Raw genomic sequence first — 20,657 nt, 5'->3', positions numbered from 1 at the left:
GTTTAAAATTCCCATTGAAATCTCTGCCTTGACTGTAGTTACTCTAGGCACAACAGTTGTGGTAGAGAGCAAACTGAAAGTTCTTTCCAGTTTAATTTTGCAGTCAGAGTTGTGTATGTCAATTGAGACATCTATGATTCTGGCTATTGTTTCTATTGTTAACCATCATTCCTGCTTGATTAGGTCATGAACAAGATGAATTTTTTTCTTGTAAATGGATAGGGATGGCCTGCTGCTATAGGCTTCATTTTCAACATTGTCTCACCTCTCCTCAAAACAAGTTATCCATTTGTAAACTGCCGGACTTTTAAAAACAGAAGTTTTTTTTTTTTAATTTATTTGAAAGGCAGAGTTACAGAGAGAGGAAGAGAGGCAAAAAGAGATATTATCTATCAGCTGGTTAATTCCCCCAAAGGGCTGAAGCCAGAAGCCAGGAGCTTCTTCCGGGTCTCCCACGTTGGTGAAGGGGGCCAAGCACTTGAGTCATCTTCTGCTGCTTTACCAGGTGCATTAGCAAGGAGCTGGATCAGAAGTAAAGCAGTCGGGTCTTGAACTGGCACCCGTATGGGATACTGGCATCGCAGACAGAGGCTTAACATGCTATCCCACTATGCCAGCCCCCCCCCCCTTAAGGTATTGTCCCTATAAACTTTTCATAAAGCATCAATAACTTCACCATTTTTACACCCAATCTTTCAGCATGAATTTGATGTTTAATCTTGCTTCAATTTTAGCAGAATTAATGTTGCTCTGATAGGGGCTCTTTACAAACTGTTGTTGTATCCTTCTTAGTGCCTCAAACTAGATCTTGTGCAGACATGTAAGAAGTTAGTACAAGTTTATCTTGGTTCAGAGCAAAAATACCTTGACATCCATGCATAATTTTTACTAATATACATTTTCAAGAATATTTTGAAGATCCATTTTAAATCTGGTAGCTACAATACCTGTGGAAGTTTTAAAAGGTTTGGTGTGACCAAAATATAGGATTATCTGTGTATAAAGTAAATTAATCAACTATTAAAGTATAATAGAATTTTGAGATATTGAGAAGTAGAAATGAAGAACACTAAAATTGTTGACTAGTAACTCTGAAAAGCTCCCCACTATAGTCACCATATTTCATCTTTATGTTTATTATAAATATCATTAATTGAAAACTATTTTCCCAAAGAGTGCTCAACATTCTTTGAATGTACTAGGTCAATTAATCCTCACATAATAATCCCTAGTATCTATTTTTTCACATTTTAAAGATGAGCAAAAAAGTATTTAGAGATGTTAAATAATGTTCTTAAGTCTTCAGAATTTTTCAATGGCAAAACGGATTATTAACTGTAGGCCTAACAAACTCCAAAGCCTTTATTCTTTTTTATTTTTCAGATTTATTTATTTATTTGTAAGGCAGAATTACAGAGTGAGAGGGAGAGAGAGAGATAGAGATCTTCCATCTGTTGGTTCACTATCTAAATGGCTGCAACTGCCGGAGCAGGGCCAGGCCAAAGATAATAGCCTGGAATTTCATGTGAGTGGCAGGGGCACAAGTTGGGTCTGCCACGTGAGTGGCAGGGGCACAAGTACTTGGGCCTTCTGCTGCTGCTTTCCCTGGAGCACTTTCAGGGAGCTGGATTGGAAGTGAAGCAGCCAGAACTCAAACCAGCATCCACAAGAGATGCTAACATCACAGGTGGCAGCTTAACTCCTACACCACAGCATCAGCCCCAAAGGCCTTGTTCTTAAATCATTGCTTCATGTCATATGTCACTTAAAGGACTTCTTTAGAGACTGAGTATATTTTTTAAAAAAAGAAATCACTAAATTAGTCACTTCCCCTCCTACAAAATTTCTAATCTATATGTGTGTATGAATCCATATATATATATGAATTTCCTCTGTCATTTATTTATCCCATTAAGATGGAATATATGCTTATATATTATCTTCCTCATTTTATAATTTACTTTTCATTTCTTTCAAAAATTTTTTTGAACCATAACTACCTTTTGTTAGAGATTTATGTCTTTTAGTAAAAGATACTCAAACCCAGGCTCCAGAAGTATATTTTGGAAAGAAGGTTTGTGAATAGATCCAGAAAGTATAGATCCTCTCATATTTTCCACTGTCATCCTTGGGGATTTTTAGGGATTCCATCAAAAGTCATTCGGTAGAGTCCAAAGTTTTCCTAATTGTTCTGGAAACATATATAGTTCGTGAAAATAAACATGTGATAAGAGTTTCCCTGACTTCTTTGATTTGGTCGACAGGTGGCAGACTTCAGTCTTCTCATATGCATTAAATATCTCTAATGTGTGTGTGCCTAGAATTCATTCTCAAAATGAAACAATTTTCTTATTTGTATAAAGGTAGTACCACATTACCGCTTAAATCATATTTAGACCCTAGGATATTGACACTTATTTTTCACCTAAAGCATGGTTGACTTCTGCCTGCAGCTGAATTCTGTTTTGGCTTAGCCAACAAGTTTTAAACTCTGTAATTTGAATATTTTTAATAGTGAGTTCCAACTTTGATGTTTTCTACCACTTTCCATCTGCTTACATCTATCTGTCTTATTGGTATTACCTACTTGGCCCCTAAAAGCACTTAAGATTATGACAGGCCTCAGAATTGTGAGTAACAGAGAGACAGTCTTGAAAGTGATGCCCTAACTGCACTGGTTTTTCATTCTCATATGCTAACAGAAGTCTTCCGGCCTTCTGGAAAAGTACCCCCATTTCCCTGAGTTCTTCAGGCTGTCCCTGGAGTCTTCTTACATGTGATTGTGAATAAATCAATTTGCATCATGCACTGCTGCAACTCTTCTGGGCTGTCATGGACACATATATATCCACCATCACCTACCATCATTCACGGTATCTGCTCATCATACATCATCTGCCACTGGACATCTGACATCTCTTATTGGGCATCCATCTACCACTTGGCATCCATCACCTGCCACTGGGTATCCATCATCATTTGCTGGGCATCTGCTGAGTACCACCATGTCTGTTGGACATGCACAGTCTCCCACCAGGCATTGTGGTCTCTGCCGATGCTCTGCCATTTCACCACCAGTACCTTCCAAGAGAATGCTGCTTACCTGTTCAGGGGACTTTCACCTGGTGCCCTCAAGATATCACATGGAGCTTCAGTTGTCATTGTGCTTGGCTATGTTCCTTTCACAGATTAAGAAAATGTGTCCCTCCACAACTTCAGCACAGCTTGTCATGTAAACATTGAAAAAGCAATGTTTGTCCATGTTCCCCTATATAAGATGTGTCTGTGAAACAGCTTTATTTTCTTTTTTCACTTTTGCTTATCATTGTCTCCCCAAGGCTTTTGCATTTCATGTGGCTGATCTAAAGTGAATATGTTGGCCTTCTATCATCATAAATTCATAGTTGAGACAAATTCCTCTGCAACATAAAACAGATGAACAAGAGAGAAATAAGCAAGTTCATTAACACATGCAGTGCACATCATGTGGGAGAAAAACAACTCAAGACAGTGGCTCAGGATCCCAACTGAAATAGTATTTTAACAAAAGGACAATGAATTTTGAAGATGTTACAGGACAAAGTAAAAGTAGTCTCTGACTTCAGAGGTGGGAAAAGTGTAGTAAGGTAACTTTATTGAAAGAGTGTCTGCTTACGATGCATCTCTGAGCTGATAAGCAACCACCCTAAAAATAATTTATATTTGATCTTTAGTCAGGAAAATTTGGGAGGAGGCCAGAAAGGCCTTTTGTGTTCGTGAATCTCTGTTCAATTTTGATGCAAATAAAGAGAAAGCAGACAGTTCTCCTTCTTTTTTTTTTTTTTTTCAACGATCCTTTTCATTCAAAGGAAAAATAATTTTGGGACCTTGTCTGCCTTGTGTACTTTAGCATACCTAGTACTTACTCCTATATCTGAGCTATTCTTAATGAATAAGTGAAGGCTTCTTATGAGTTTAAATACATGGGATTTCCCAGCACCATACATCTAGACCCATGAATTATTATTTTTTGGTTGAAATGTTTTCTCCCAATACCCCCTTCCCTCTACAAATACACTTAATCATTTCACTACAGGCCCTTTACCCTAAGGGAAAAAATTCATTACCAGCTAAGTTTCAACTCTAGGTATAGAAAAGAAAAATGACATTCAGTATATTTACAGAAAATCTCACGTATTGAAGAATACAGTCCGGAAGTCATGATTTTTGTTCTTCCTTCTAGAGTCTGCTACCTATATGTATTGTTCACACTTTCTTCTTTCCTCCATTAGAGATACACAACTTTTGAATATTAATTACTGATTTAATTTTCCAATAAATGCAAAGAATAGCTGAATAACATAATTCTAGTTAACATGGCAATTTTGCTTGCTAAGATCATTTCAGCACAGCCAGATAGGAAGCACCATCAAAGCTCAATAATAACTAAAAGTTAACTAAGTGGTTGCTCAGGCCCAGGCACTGTTCCAAGCGATATGTGTGCACTATTGCCATTTAGAGGGTAAAGAAATCAAAGTACCAAAAGATGAATACTAACAGTGTTCTATTGCCAATTAAGGGAAGTACCTCCTACATTTTCTCCCTTAAGGGGATACATTCCTCTCTCTTCTCAAGTAAGGTTAGGGTTCCCTTTGAAGTGTCCAGTTCTGAAATCCCAAAGATTTTCCAATTTTTTTTCTTTTGCTTCTGTTTATTTAATGCCAAACACAATTCCTCTGATAGATAAGTCCCATTCATAAGTTTGAAAATTTCATTCTTCATGGACATTTTTATGGTTTTTGTATCATATGATGATATTCTGATTCCCAGAGAGCAAAATTCTCAGCCCTCTCTTCAAGGACTGTTTTCTCCAAAGCCTCGTATGTCTATCCCAATAGCCTTTTTAACTGGACTCAATGATAATTATACAGAAAATGATGATAGCAATCATTACAAAAGCTAACTTTAGTTCAACACTTAGTCCGTCCATGTAAAACATTCAGCACCCACTCATAGCATGTAGGTAGTTACATTTTCCCTACCTTACAAATGAGGAGAACTGAGGCACAAATTTTACTTCATTTAATGACCACAAAATATTAATATTCATTGTCTCTTAGATCACTGATATTAGAGGTCTCATTTTCCCAGCTAGCCAGAGTGCTATTTCTCCCACCTATCTATGGAAATGTTGAACATAACTTTGTCCCAGAAGACTTCAACCAAACATTGATTCTTGTTTTATCTTTTGTGATCACATTGAATCTGTAAATTGCTTTTAGAAGAATGGACATTTTGACGATATTGATTCTTCCAATTCATGAATATGGAAGATGTTTCCATTTTTTGTATCTTCTTCTATTTCTTTAATGTTTTGTAATTCTCATCAGAGAGATCTTTGACATCCTTGTTTAAATTTATTCCAAGGCATTTTATTTTTTTGTAGCTATTATGAATAAGACTGATCTTAGAAGTTCATTCTCAGCCATGGCATTGTTTGTGTATACAAAGGCTGTTGTTTTTTGTGTATTGATTTTATATCCTGCTACTTTACCAAGCTCTTCTTTGAGTTCCAATAGTCTCTTGGTGGAGTCTTTTGGATCCCCTATATATAGAATCATGTCAACTGCAAATAGGGATAGTTTGACTTTCTCTTTCCCAATTTAAATCCCTTTCATTTCTTTTTCTTGCCTAATGGCTCTGGTTAAAACTTCCAGGACTATGTTAAATAGCAGTGGTTAGAGTGGGCATCCTTATCTGGTTCTGGATCTCAGTGTGAATGCTTACAAATTTTCCCCATTCAATAGGATGCTGGCCATGGGTTTTTCATAAATTGCCTTGATTGTGTTGAGGAATGTTCCTTCTATACCCAATTTGCTTAGAGTTTTCATCATGAAAAGATGTTGTATTTTATGAAATGCTTTCTCTGCATCTATTTAGATAATCTTATGGTTCTTGTTCTTCAATTTGTTAATGTGTTGTATCACATTGATTGATTTGCGAATGTTGAACCATCCCTGCATACCCACTTGCTCTAGGTGAACTATCTTTCTGATGTGTTGTTGGATTCAATTGGCCAAAATTTTGTTGAGGATTTTTTGCGTCTATGTTCATCAGGGAAATTGGTCTGTAGTCCTCTTTCTCTGTTGTGTCTTTTCTGGGTTTAGGAATTAAGGTGATGCTGGCTTCGTAGAATGAATTTGGGGGGATTCCCTCTCTTTCAATTGTTTTGAACAACTTGAGAAGAATTGGAGTTAGTTCTTCTTTACATGTCTGGTAGAATTCAGCAGTGATGCCATCTGTTCCTGGGCTTTTCTTTTCTGGGAGGGCCTTTATTACTGAGTCAATTTCCGCCTTGGTAATGGGTCTGTTTAGGTTTTCTACATCTTCATGGCTCTATTTAGGTAACTTGTTTGTGTCCAGGCATCTATCCATTTCTTCTAGGCTCCCCAGTTTGTTGGCATAGAGTTCTTTGTAGTAATTTCTGATGATACTTTTTATATCTGTGGTGTCTGTTGTTATGTTTCCTTTTTCATCTCTAATTTTATTGATTTGGGTCTTCTCTCTCCTGTTTTTGGTTAGTTTGGCTGGCACCAACCTCCGTGGTCTGAGCCTCCACTGCTTCCCTTTCTTATTAGCTGTTTCAGTGTAGACCTGCTCAGTCTATATTGCTTTCCTGGACTTCCTGTAAATAATTTCCCATGGCTCTATTTCCAGCATGTATCTTCTCTCCTTTTTATCTATTTTGCCCCACATAGCTTGGATCATGCTGTTGCTATACCACCATCTTGGGACCAATAAATAAATCTTCAAATATAACCAGTGCGCTCGGGTCTCCTTTATCACGTGATTGCCTATGATCTTTATAATCAGTTGTTTATTACAGACTCTATATTGAAAAAACCCTACTTATTCATTATGTTATTGTAGTAACTCTCCAAACATTTAATTTTATTTCCATCTAAGTGAGCCTAAAAGTTGGTTTAGAATAGATGGATTGTATGCCCGTATTCTTCACCCTTACAAATTATGAGATAAAAAAAGAATAACCAACTTAGCCTTTATCTCAAAGGACAACAATGCAATCTTGAAAACTGTCTTTCACATATGCTAAGTGGAGCTTCTTACAACTATGAATCTTAACTGCTTGTATTTGTCTGAATATACTCCTAACAAAGTACTTGAACTGCATAGTATCAGGATCCTTGGACTAATAATTAAGAGTTATTCTTTCTTTTTCTCTTTCCTAAAATTTTGATTTTCCTTAAGTGCTGAAATTTGTTTTATGTTCCAAATATAACCCCGGGTTCTATTCCCAGTCAAGGCGCCGGATTCTGTCCCGGTTGCTCCTCTTCCAGTCCAGCTCTCTGCTGTGGCCCGGGAATGCAGTGGAGGATGGCCCAGGTTCTTGGGCCCTGCACCCGCATGGGAGACCAGGAGGAAACACCTGGCTCCTGGCTTCGGATCAGCGCAGTGTACTGGCTTCAGCATGCTGGCTGTAGCGGCCACTTTGGGAGGGTGAACCAACGGAAAAAGGAAGACCTCTCTCTCTCTCTCTCTCTCACTCACTGTCTAACTCTACCTGTCCAAAAAAAAAATATCAAGAATCTAAAACTTTGATGGTAGAATTTTTCTCTATTCAAAATATAGCAAAGACTATATTTTGAATAGGCTGGTCGCCCTCTGCTGTGGCCAGGGAGTGCAGTGGAGGATGGCCCAGGTGCTTGGGCCCTGCACCCCATGGGAGACCAGGAAAAGCACCTGGCTCCTGGCTCCTGCCATCGGATCAGCGCGGTGCGCCGGCCGCAGCGCGCCGGCCATGGCGGCCATTGGAGGGTGAACCAACGGCAAAGGAAGACCTTTCTCTCTGTCTCTCTCTCTCACTGTCCACTCTGCCTGTCAAAAAAAAGAAAAAAAAAAAATGAATAGGCTGGTCACCCAATGTTCACATAACATTAAGTCCCCAAAAAACACTTAATGATTTTTCCATGACCTGATGCCATTCTTTTAAAATAAGATCATCAACAAGACAATCAAGGTTGAATGAGATTTTTCCCTTGTGGTTTTCTCACTGAGAAATATTTAATAAAATGGAGAGGGGAGGGATGTGAAGGGCAGAGGAGGGCATTTAACCTGGCAGTTAAGATACCAGCTAAGATGCCTGCATTCAGTATCAGAGTGCCTGAGTTTGATACCTGACTGTATCTCCTGACTCTGGCTTCCTGGTAATACAGACCCTTGGAGGCAGTGGTAATAGCTTAAGTAGCTGGATTCTTGCTGCTCAAATGGGAGGCCTGGATTAGGTTTCCTAGCCATTGCAGGCATTTGGGGGGGGTAAATCAGCAGATGGAAGCTCACTCTCTCTTCTTTGTCTCTCCCTGTCTCTGTCTCTGAAACAAATAAATTTTTAAAAATTAAGTATGATAGTACAGAATTTTAGTTATCGGTCTACTTACCTATATTTATTTATTTGCTTATTTATTTATATAAAGAGAACAGATTTCATGTATTTCATAGATAAAATTTTAAGCATATATAATGTTATGTCCTTCCCTCCCTCCCACCCTCTTCCTTCCTTTCTTTCCTGTTTTCCTTTTATTCTTTCATTACATGTGGTAGGACATTTGGAGTCTTAATGTGATCATGTACATTTGTAAATTCATACACCTGCAAGCCAAGCCACTGTAGTTTCCATGTTGGTTCTCTCTTTGTAAATGTAGAATCCTGGCAAAGGTAAATTTTACCTCTATTCATAATGAATCCAAAAAGCTATTTTGATTTAGTACTAGCAGTACATGTGAGAGTGAGGCCAGGTGCTCTGTGAAACAAAGAGTTTTCCTTATTCTAGATTAAGACTATACTTGGAACCTGGAAGAATTATACTGGCTAATTTTAAAAAGTTTTTTTTTTCCTCCTCAAAATTCTGTGGAAAAATCTTTGAAAGATAATTAAAGTAAGACACTTAATATTTAATAAGCACGGCCAGCGCCGCAGCTCACTAGGCTAATCCTCCGCCTTGCGGCGCCTGCACACCGGGTTCTAGTCCCGGTCGAGGCGCCAGATTCTGTCCCGGTTGCCCCTTTTCCAGGCCAGCTCTCTGCTGTGGCCAGGGAGTGCAGTGGAGGATGGCCCAAGTCCTTGGGCCCTGCACCCCATGGGAGACCAGGATAAGTACCTGGCTCCTGCCATCGGATCAGCGTGGTGTGCCAGCCGCAGCAGCCATTGGAGGGTGAACCAACAGCAGAAGGAAGACCTTTCTCTCTGTCTCTCTCACTGTCCACTCTGCCTGTCAAAAAAGAAAATTTAATAAGCTTGCTCATTTTTCTATTTTACTTAACCTCATTGCATAAACTCTTGGCTTACTGTCCCCTTCTTATTTAAAATAAGAAAGACTGTGTTTGGATTTCCTGTTTGAAGAACAGAGCAGGGCTTTGAATATGTGTTATTGAATATGTCCTATTGAATTTATGCTACTGAATTCATAGATGAAGCTATATTTAATGTCCTTAATTTCAAATGGAAGATATATTCAAAATGTAAGGAATATTAATGAAAAGTAAAATATTTGTCTTCGCTGATGTGTTTCTGTTGGGAGAAAGTTAAGTCTCTTTCAGTGTCTCCAAAAACCTAAGATTCCAATCTCTGTGATTACATGAATTTCACCAGTGGGTGGCACATATAAACCATAAAATCAACCTCTGTTTTCTCTAAATGGGCGACTAGAGTAAAAAGTAAAGAAGAAAAACTATTTCCACTAAGCATTGAAGTATACTTTCTTTGGTTATCAATAAAAAGGAAAATTTTTAATAAAAAGTTCTATAAAAACTAAACATTCATGAACTAATCATGTAACTACTTGAATTTTGGTAATTTGATAGTCTTTATCTTTAATTCTAGCTAAGGAATATTATTTTTTAACTAGATCTTTGTGATCAAATGACTGTTAAGTAATTGAATATTAATATAACTTTGGGTAAAGCTCTGACCACACTTAAAGACTAGATTTATTTTATAAATGACTAGCTTTTATTATGCACTTATCATTCTAAGTATTTTAATCTATATTATCTCTATTAGAATTCATTTCACAGGTGTCTATGAATGTGAAAGACTGAGAAGCTTATACAATTTTATTATTTTACTGTATTACATTGAACCGAGTCTTCATCTTGGAGGAAAAAGATATTAAGCATATGAAAATGTAAACTCTGTGTATATGAACCTTAACAAATTTCTGTATTTTTCTCAGTTTAAATATGCTATACTGTACTTAACTTGTAGTTTCACTGTTTTAAATACAATGAAGATAAGCTTCTAGAATTGAGATATATTAGAGAAATTAAATGTCCACTTCCTCACACTTATTTCATTTAGAAATATTAAGGCAATTAAAAAATTATTTGAGAGGTGGAGAGGAGAGAGGGAGAAAGAGAGAGAGAGATGCCTGTGACAGCCAGACCTGGCCTGGGATTGAAGTTGGGAGCCCAGAACTTAATTCAGATGTCTGTGGGTGGCAGGAACTCAACTATTTGAGCCATCGCTACTGACTCCTAGGGTCTGTATTAACAGGAAACTGGAGTCAGAAGCCTGAGGCGGGTACTGAATCCTTTTACAGGTAATGCAGTGGGACACAGGTGTCTTAACAAGTTTCTTAACAGCTATTCTAAAGACCTGTGTCTAAGGTGGTTTTTGAATACTAATTTTTTTGTGAGCATAAGAATTTTCCCATATTTTTTACCTATTAAATTTAAATTTACACAGAGTTTTTGAGATAGTACAATAAGTTTCCATATACCCTCACCCCATTTACCCTAGTAACATTTCATATTATCATAGTAAATTAATCACACCCAGCTTCCCTGTTTTTAAATCCAAACTCCTTTCATCTGTCCTAACCCTCCCAGCCACTAGTGATCAATATTCTGTGTTTGACTGAGTTTTATTTATTTATTTTTTAATTTTTGTTCCCACATATGAGGGAAAACATGCATTAATTGCCTTTCAGTGTGTGGCTTATTTCACTCAACATGATGTCCTCCATTACCAACCATTTTGCTGCAAATGATTCCATTTTTAATGTCTGAATAATATTCTACTGTGTGTGTACATATATATGTATATGTATAATATATATATAATTTTTCTTCATTCATCTGGTGATGGACACCTTGGTTGATTCAATATTTTAGCTATTGTGAATGGTGCTTTTATAAACACATTGGAGCAAGTATCTCTTTAATACAATGAGTTCATGCCTTTTGTGCATACACCAAGTAGTGGGATTGCTATATCATATGGCAAGTCTATTTCTAGCTTTAAAGAAATCTTCATACTATTTACAACAGTGGCTGCACTAATATATGTTCCACCAATACCGTACAGGAGTTCCCCTTTCTCCATATCCTCACTATAATTTTTGCTCTGTATTTTGGATAATAGCCACTCTGAGAGGGGTGAGATGACATTGCATTGTGGTTTTGATTTGCATTTCACTGATGACTAGTGATGTTGAGCATTTTTCATATATTTGTTGGCCATTTGTATTTATTCTTTTGAGAACTGTCTATTCAGAATCTTTGCCCATTTCTTAACTGAGTTGTTTTTGTTGTTGTTGAGGTTTTGTTGAGTTGCTAATAAATTCTGCGTTTTAATCCTTTGTCAGATAAATTGCTTACAAATATCTTCTTCACTCTACCAATTGTTTTCTTTGTTGTGCAGAAGCTTCTGAGTTTGATATAGTCCCATTTGTATAGTTTTTTTTTCCTGTTGCCTGCACTTTGGGGTCTTATCCAAGAGGTTATCACCTACCCCAATATCTTAAAGTGTTTACCCCAAATTTTCTTCTGGAAAATTCAGTTCCAGGTCTTAAATTTAGGTCATAAACCATCTGGAGTTAATTTTTGTATATGGCGAGAGGGAGGGTTCTAATTTCATTCTTCTACAAATATATGTGCAGTTTTGCCAGCACCCTTAATTGACAAGACTATCCTTCCTGCAACATATGTTCTAGGCTCTTTTGTCAAAGATCAGTTGGCTGTAGGTACTTAGATTAATTTATCAGCTCTCTATACTGTTTCATTGATCTATGTGCCAGTATTTATGCCAGTACCATGCTGTTTTCCTTAGGATAGCTTTTTAGTATGCTTTGAAAACAGGTATTGTGATACCTCCAGCTTGATTTTCTCCCCTCAGGATTGCTTTGGATATTCTGGGTCTTTAGTGATTCCACATAAATTTTAGAATTATTTTTCCTAATACTGTAAAAAAAGTCATTGTAATATTTTTAGATTTATTTATTTGGAAGTCAGAGTTATAGAGAGAGAGGGAGAGAGACAGAAATGGAGATCTTCAGTCCACTGATTCACTCCTCAGATGACCACAATGGCCAAGGCTTAGCCAGACTGAAGCCAGCAGCCAGGAATTTCACCCAGGTCTTCCATGTGAGTGCAGGGGCCCAAATACCTGGGCTACATTCTGCTGCTTTTCCCAAGCAATTAACAGGGAACTGAATCAGAGGTGTAGCAGCAAGGACACAAATGGGCACCTATATGCCAATATCATAGACTGCAGCTTTACCTGCTATATCACAACACTGGCTCCTGTCATTGGTATTTTGATAGGGATTGCATTGACTCTGTGGATTCCTTTAAGTAGTATAGACATTTTAATTATATTAATTTTCCAATCCATGAGTAAGGAACATCTTTCCACATTTTTGTGTCCTGATTATTTTTCATCAATATTTTATAATTTTCATTGTAGAGGTCTTTCTTTTTTTGTTTAAATTTATTTTAACTTTAATTTTTTGTAGCTATTGTGAATGGATTTCTTTCTTGATTTCTCTTTTAGTGAGTTTATTATTGGTGTATAAAAATGCTATTATTTTTTATGTTGATTTTGTAAACCTGTGACTTTAGAATTGCCTTGTCAGTTCTAACAGCTTTTTGGTGGAGTGTTTTAGATTTCCCCATGTACAAAATTGTGTCATCTGGAAACATGGATATTTTGACTTCCTCCTTTTCTATTTCAGTATCCTATATTTCTTTCTCCTCCCTAATTGCTCTTGCTAATACTTCCAATACTATACTAAATAAAAGTGGTGAAAGTGGACATCTTTGTCTTGCTCCAACTCTGAGGGGAAATGTTTTCAGCTTTTCCCCATTCAGTGTGATGTTGGCTGCTGGTTTGTCACATGCTTTATAATTTTGAGGTATGTTCCTTCCATAAATATTTTATGGGGGGGTTACCATGAAAGGATATTGAATATTATGAAATACTTTCTCTACATTTGTTGAGGTGATTGTGTGATTTTTGTTCTTCATTCTGTTGATGTGATTTTTGACGTTTATTGACTTGCCAATGTTGAACCACCCTTACATCTCTAGGATAATCCCATTTGGTCATGATGCAGGATCTGCTTGATTTAGTGTTGGCTTCAATTTGAGAATTTTTCCTTCTATGTTCATCAAGAATACTTATTGATAGTTTTCTTTTTGTATTGTGTCTTTTTTTCTTTTTTTTTTTTTTTTTTTGGTTGGTATCAAAGTGATGCTGGCCTCATAAAAAGAGTTTGGTATAGTTTCATCCTTTTCAGCATTTTGGAATAGTTTGAAAAGTATTTAAATATTTTGAAGAATTCAGTAGTAACACCATCAGATCCTGGATATTTCTTTGATGGGAGAGTTTTTAATTACTGCTTCAATTCCATAGTTAGTTTTTGGTCTATTTAGATTTTCTATATCTTCTTGATTTAATCTTGGTAGATTATATGTATCAAAGAATTTGTCCATTCTTTGGAGGTTTTCCAGTTTGTTAGCATATAGTTGTTCATAGTAGTTTCTTGTGATCCTTTGTGTTTCTGTGGTATCAGTTGTAATATCTCCTTTTTCATCTCCAATTTTATTTATTTATTTCTCTTTTTTTTCCTTGTTAGCCTGGCCAAATGTTTATCTATTTTATCTTTTCAAAAATCCACTTTTAGTTTTTTTGATTTTTTTGTATTTTGTTTAGTTTCAGTTTTATTTATTCCTTCTTTGATTCTTGTTATTTCTTGCCTCCTGTTAATTTTGAGTTTTACTTGTTCCTGGTTTTCTAAGGCCTTGATATTTAGTTATAATTTAATTAAAAACTTCCTATTTTTTAATGTAAACACATACTGCTATAAACTTCCTTATTAATACTGCCTTTGCCATATCCCACAGGTTTTGATGTACTGTTTTTTCATTTTCATTTGTATCAATAAAGTTTTTTATTTCTTTTTTAATTTCTTTTTTTTTTTTTTGACAGGCAGAGTGGACAGTGAGAGAGAGAGAGACAGAGAGAAAGGTCTTCCTTTTGCCGTTGGTTCACCCTCCAATGGCCGCCGCGGCCAGTGCGCTGCGGCCGGTGCACCGCGCTGATCCGATGGCAGGAGCCAGGAGCCAGGTGCTTTTCCCGGTCTCCCATGGGGTGCAGGGTCCAAGCACTTGGGCCATCCTCCACTGCACTCCCTGGCCACAGCAGAGAGCCGGCCTGGAAGAGGGGCAACCGGGACAGAATCCGGCGCCCCGACTGGCACTAGAACCTGGTGTGCCGGCGCCGCTAGGCGGAGGATTAGCCTAGTGAGCCACGGCGCCGGCCCTTCTTTTTTAATTTCAATGATCCATTGGTCATTAAGTAGTATGTTTAATCTCCATATGTTTGTCAATTTTCTATTTTTATTCTTGATGATTTCTAGTTTTATTCCTTTGTGGTCTGAGAAGATACATGCTATGATTTCAATCACATAAATTTTTTTTTTTGACAGGCAGAGTGGACAGTGACAGAGAGAAACAGAGAGAAAGGTCTTCCTTTGCCGTTGGTTCACCCTCCAATGGCCGCCGTGGCTGGCACTCTGCGGCCAGCACACTGCGCTGATCCGATGGCAGGAGCCAGGTACTTCTTCTGGTCTCCCATGGGGTGCAGGGACCAAGGACTTGGGCCATCCTCCACTGCACTCCCTGGCCACAGCAGAGAACTGGCCTGGAAGAGGGGCAACCGGGACAGAATCCAGCGCCCCGACCGGGACTAGAACCCGTGTGCCAGCGCCGCAAGGCGGAGGATTAACCTAGTGAGCCGCGGCGCTGGCCTCAATCATTTTAAATTTAGTGAAACTTGCCTAACATATGATCTATCCTAGAAAATGTTCCATGTGTTGATGAGAAGAATGCATATTCCATAGTCACTGGTTGAAATAACTGTAACTGTCTGTTAGGTGAATACCAACATTTTATAAGTAACTTTTTTAGTATATAATTCTATTGCAAATTACTCAACTTTCATTGTTGGTTATTCTCATAGAAGTTTCTTTTTTGTAGGTCATTTTACACATAATTAGTAAGCTCTAATTAAATGAGTTATGCAAATTACTGAGCAAAAGAGAGCAAATATAATGAGGGAATCAAAGACTGTATTTAACTCTGGTGTGAAATGGTAACTTTGTAGCGCTATAATACTAACGGTGTAGGCCGGCACCGTGGCTCAATAGGCTAATCCTCCACCTGTGGCACCGGCATCCCCGGTTCTAGTCCCGGTGTGGGCGCTGGATTCTGGCCCGGTTGCCCCACTTCCAGGCCAGCTCTCTGCTGTGGCCTGGGAGTGTAGTGGAGGATGGCCCAAGTCCTTGGGTTCTGCACCTGCATGGGAGACCAGGAGAAGCACCTGGCTCCTGGCTTCAGATCAGCACAGTGCGCTGGCTGCAGCGCGCCGGCTGCAGCGGCCATTGGAGGGTGAAAGAACAGTAAAGGAAGACCTTTCTCTCTGTCTCTCTCCCTCACTGTCCACTCTGCCTGTCAAAAAAAATAAATAATAACGGTGTAGTTTACACTTTGAAATAAACACAAAAGATCACAAGATATTACACCTGAAATTTTATGACATGTCTATTCCTACTGGATAGTCACTTGAATTTTTTCAGACATATGTTAGAGCTATTTGAAAAAAAAAAACCACTATCCTAAATTATATAAAGGTGATAGTTAATAGTAAAAATAAAGTGAAGAAGCGATCAAATAGCTGCATAGCAACCTTATTTCCTTATCTATTGTTACTTTTTTAAAAAAGATTTATTTATTTGAAAGGCAGAGTTACAGAAAGGCAGAGGCAGAGAGAGAGACAGAGAGATAGAGACAGAGAGAGAGATCTTTCATTCATTGGTTCACTCCCCAAATGGCCACAACAGCTGGATCTGGGCCTATCTTCATCCATAATCGGGAGCCAGGAGCCTCTTCCATGTCTCCCACGTGAGTGCAGGGGTCCAGTACAGGCCATCCTGTACTGCTTTCCCGGGCCATAGCAGAGAATTAGATCAGAAATAGAGCAGCCATGGTTTGAACCAGCAGCCATATGGGATGCTGGCACAATAGGCAATGGCTTTACACACTACTTTTTATTTATAACCTACTAGTGCAGGGCTGTGGCCTTAAGGAAATTATTTTAAGCTCTAAAAAATAATAAAAATACATATAATAATAGTTAAACCATGACATGTTGAGTTGCAGTCATATGTCAATCATTTAAAGCTAACAAAATTATATAAGGGGGATGTTGTTCACCTTTTACAGTTAAGTAAACTTAGATTGTAAAATAACAAATACAAATTCTACTACAAATTCTGTGCTCTTTCCAGTCTGCTTTCTTATGTCACACAAGTAATAGCAATATTTCAGATTTAATATTGTTAATACATCGTTCATAAAAAAACAGTTTTTTAATACAGTATTATTTTTCATTTAAAAATTCATCAGGAAAAACAATGCATAGGTGACTTGAAGCAATATGCTAATAAGTAAAATAATACAAGAAGTTTACTCATTTTTCCCATAAAGAAGCAAAACTCCTCACATAAAGGATGAATGATGTATTTGGAAAAAGTCACACTCATTGTTTATTTGCATAATTTCTTACCATCATAACAATGTTGTTATGATTTTTGAAAGCCCAATTACTACAACTCACAGAAAATTCTTAATAATTTTTTACTCTTGTTGACTAAATGGATATAATAAAGATATTTTCTAATGTGCCATTCAAATTTCTTTGTTGGTTTTTTCGAAAATTTTTCTTAGTGTTTTCTCTGGGGCTTCCATATACATCCTTTGAATTTATTTCCTTTTAAATATTGAGATACAGTACACGTATCACAAAAAAAATCACTCTGATGTATAAAATTCAATAACTTTAGGATAGTCACAAAATTAGGCAACCATTAACATTATTTAGTTCCAGAACATTTTCGTCATACCAAAAAGAAATCTCAAACCCATTAGCAAGCATACTCTATAATATATATCTTAACTTAAAATAATCTTGATAAGACTAATGTTAAATTTCAGTAGCATATAAAAACTCTTTCCAACATAATTCAATACTTCCCTCCTTTGTGATGTTATTGTCATACAAATTCCTTCTTTATGTTACAATTCATCAGAATAGTTTTGTAACTTTTAAAAATTTTGTATTTATCTACCTATTTGTAGGGATGGAGGGAGAGAAAGAAAGAGAGAGAGAAAGGGAGGGAAGGAGGGAGAGAGGGAAGGAAGGAAGGAAGGAAGGAAGGAAGGAAGGAAGGAAGGAAGGAACTCCCATCTGCTGGTTCACTACCCAAATAACTGCAACAGTAAGGGTTAGGTCAAGGCCAAAGCTGGCAGCCAGAAACACAATCCATGTCTCTCACATGGATAGCAGGAGTCCAAATATTTGAGCCATTAATGCTGCCATGTAAGATCTGAATTGTCAAGATGATGAATTAGGAGCTGGAACCAGAAATCAAACCCAAGTACTCCAATGTGGGAAATGGATATCTTAACCACTAAACACCCACTGCATTCCATGGTTTGTAACTTTTTATGGAATTTTCTTTTAAACTCTTTAGGAGAGGTTTGGTTTTTTTGTTGTTCTTTTTTGTTTTGTTTTGTTTTGTTTTGTTTTGTTTTCCAGGCAGAGTTAGTGAGAGAGAGAGAGACAGAGAGAAAGGTCTTCTTTTTTCCGTTGGTTCACCCCTCAAGTGGCTGCTATGGCAGCTGGCACACTGCGCTAATCCGAAGCCAGAAGCCAGGTGCTTCTCCTGGTCTCCCATGCAGGTGCAGGGCCCAAGGACCTGGGCCATCCTCCACTACACTTCCGGGCCACAGCAGAGAGCTGGACTGGAAGAGGAGCAACCTGGACAGAATCCGGCGCCCCAATTGGAACTAGAACCCAGGGTGCCGGCACCACAGGCGGAGGATTAGCCTAGTGAGCCGCGGCACCGGAGAGGTGTTTTAATTCTTGTGAATTCAAGTTATCATCCAGCCTTTCATTTAAGCTAGAGAATTCACCTTTAGTAGATATTGTAGGCAAGTTACTGCTGCTCGCAAATTCTATTAGTTTTTTTCTATCTGAGAATATTTTTATTGCTCTTTCATTTTTGAAGGATAGTTTTGATGTATATAGAATCATTGGTTGACAGTCTGTTTCTTTGGTCACTTTAACTTATATCTCCCAGTGCCTTCCGGTCTTAAAGTTTTCTATGAGAAGTAAACTGTTTATCTTATTTGGGTCCTCTTTCATGTGTGGAATCATTTATCTACTGATTCTTCCAGGGTTTGCTCTTTGTCATTGTCTTTTGTCTTTGTGACTATGAAGTGTCTAGATGTGTACCTCTCAGTTCCGCTTTTTGATATGTAAATTCATGTTTTCCATCAAATTGGGGCATTTTTCAACCATTATTTCTTCAAATAAATTTTTCTGTTTCTTCCTTTCCTTCTGCACTTCTATTGTGCATACACTTGATGCAATTCCACATACTTCTGAAGCTCCATTCATTTTACTTTGTTCTTTTTTTCTTTTCATCCTTCATGTGGGATAATCCCTTTTGGCTAACCTTAGATTTCACTGATTCTTCTGCCTGCTGAAGTTTATCATTAAGTCCATCTATTGAAGTTACCATTTCATTTATTTTACCTTTCAATTCTAGAATGTTTGTTTTTTAAAATGATTAATTTGTATATCTTTATTTTTGGTGAGAAATTATCATCACATTTTCCTGTAATTCTTTATATATAGCATCCTTTAGTACTTTAAACATATTTATAGAGCTGGTTTACTTATTTGTCTAGTAAGTCCAATGTCTGAACCTGCTCTAGACAGTTTCTATTGACTTTATTTTTTTGTACCAATAGGGCCATACTTCTCCTGTGTCATTTATACTTTAAAAATTCTTACTCAAATGCAGACATTTTAAATAATAAAATAAATTTAAAATAATATATCGTAGTGACTATGGAATCAAATCTTCCTCTCCCCTCCCATGCTTGTTACTATTGCTGGGGTTATATTCTCATTGCTGTTTCCTTCCCTGACCTTCCTAGATGAAGTCTATAGAGTCTGTAATCCTTGAAACATGCTGCTGATATTTTCTCTGATGGATTTTTTTCTTTAATTCTACTTGTTTATTTGTAAGTCTGGCTTCTCAAAAGTTTCCTTTATTTCACCATCGTCTGTGTTGAACTAATGATTATTCAGAATATGTTATTAAAAGTTATGTTAGGGCAGGCGCCACAGCTCACTAGGCTAATCCTCTGACTTGCAGCGCCGGCACACGGGTTCAAGTCCCGGTGGGGGCACTGGATTCTGTCCCGGTTGCCCCTCTTCCAGGCCAGCTCTCTGCTGTGGCCAGGGAGTGCAGTGGAGGATGGCCCAAGTGCTTGGGCCCTGCACCCCATGGGAGACCAGGATAAGTACCTGGCTCCTGCCATCGGATCAGCGCGGTGCGCCGGCTGCAGCGCGCCGGCCTCAGCGGCCATTGGAGGGTGAACCAAGGGCAAAGGAAGACCTTTCTCTCTCTCTCTCTCTCTCACTGTCCACTCTGCCTGTCAAAAAAAAAAAAAGTTATGTTAGGTTCCCACCCAGTTCCAAGAGGATTTTTATGTGAACTCAAACTTTCAAATCTCAGAGAGTTTACACTTCAGTTTTAGTTTTTACTTCCTACTTTGGCCAGGCATCAAGTTCAGCAAGATATGTGTTATTAATGCTGTTTATAGATTATGTACACAGGTATGCACATACATTCTGTATTTTAAGGCTCCTGGAATATATTGGAACATTGTAAAGTCCTTTATGTTGGTCTTATTCTCCTTACCAAGGTATTCCTTTTAAACTTTTTGCTGACCTCTTGTTTATCTTAACCGAATTCACAACCACAGGAAACTATAGAGTCATGGAATACAACTTATTAGCACTGTTTTCAATAATACACTGGGGATACAGCCTTTCTGAGGAACTGAACTCAGAGTCAGGTCATAGTCCTGTGCCCTGGGATTAGTGTATTTCAAGGAAACTATTGTAAATATTGTCAAAATATCAAGAATGTTTTGGAGATGGCACTTTATAGGAAAATCCAAAACAAACCAGTCCTTCCTCTACCAGTTGCCAGCTTTTCCTGTTTCCTGTTTTTGATTTCTATTTTGGGAGGAGAGTGGAAGTAGTCTCAAGTTAAAACAACATAGATTCCACTGGGTTTACTAAAATTAAGTGGGTTCTTTTTGAATGAATATATTCTAAGTTGCATCTGTGTCTTTAGTCTTTTTCCAGAATTCTGAAACGGTTGATTTTTGTAGTTTTGCAAGTCATTTTTAAAATTAATTTAATTTTATTCTTAAATTTTTATTTTAAAAGAATCTAAC

General features: G+C 37.6%; 1 protein-coding gene and 1 non-coding gene across 2 annotated transcripts in view; both read left to right on the top strand.

Annotated features, from left to right (window-relative positions):
• The window catches only part of HTR2C (5-hydroxytryptamine receptor 2C), a 354,866-nt gene that overhangs the window by 175,576 nt on the left and 158,633 nt on the right, over positions 1-20,657 (top strand). The window lies entirely within an intron of this gene.
• Positions 2,995-3,053, top strand: MIR1911 (microRNA mir-1911). The gene has a single exon (NR_162719.1). It is a non-coding gene; the product is annotated as a microRNA mir-1911 (primary transcript).

Source organism: Oryctolagus cuniculus, chromosome X, assembly GCF_964237555.1.
Source record: "Oryctolagus cuniculus chromosome X, mOryCun1.1, whole genome shotgun sequence".
NCBI lineage: Eukaryota > Metazoa > Chordata > Mammalia > Lagomorpha > Leporidae > Oryctolagus > Oryctolagus cuniculus.
The sequence above is the reverse complement of the archived record's forward strand: the minus strand, read 5'-3'. Positions and strand labels throughout refer to the sequence as shown.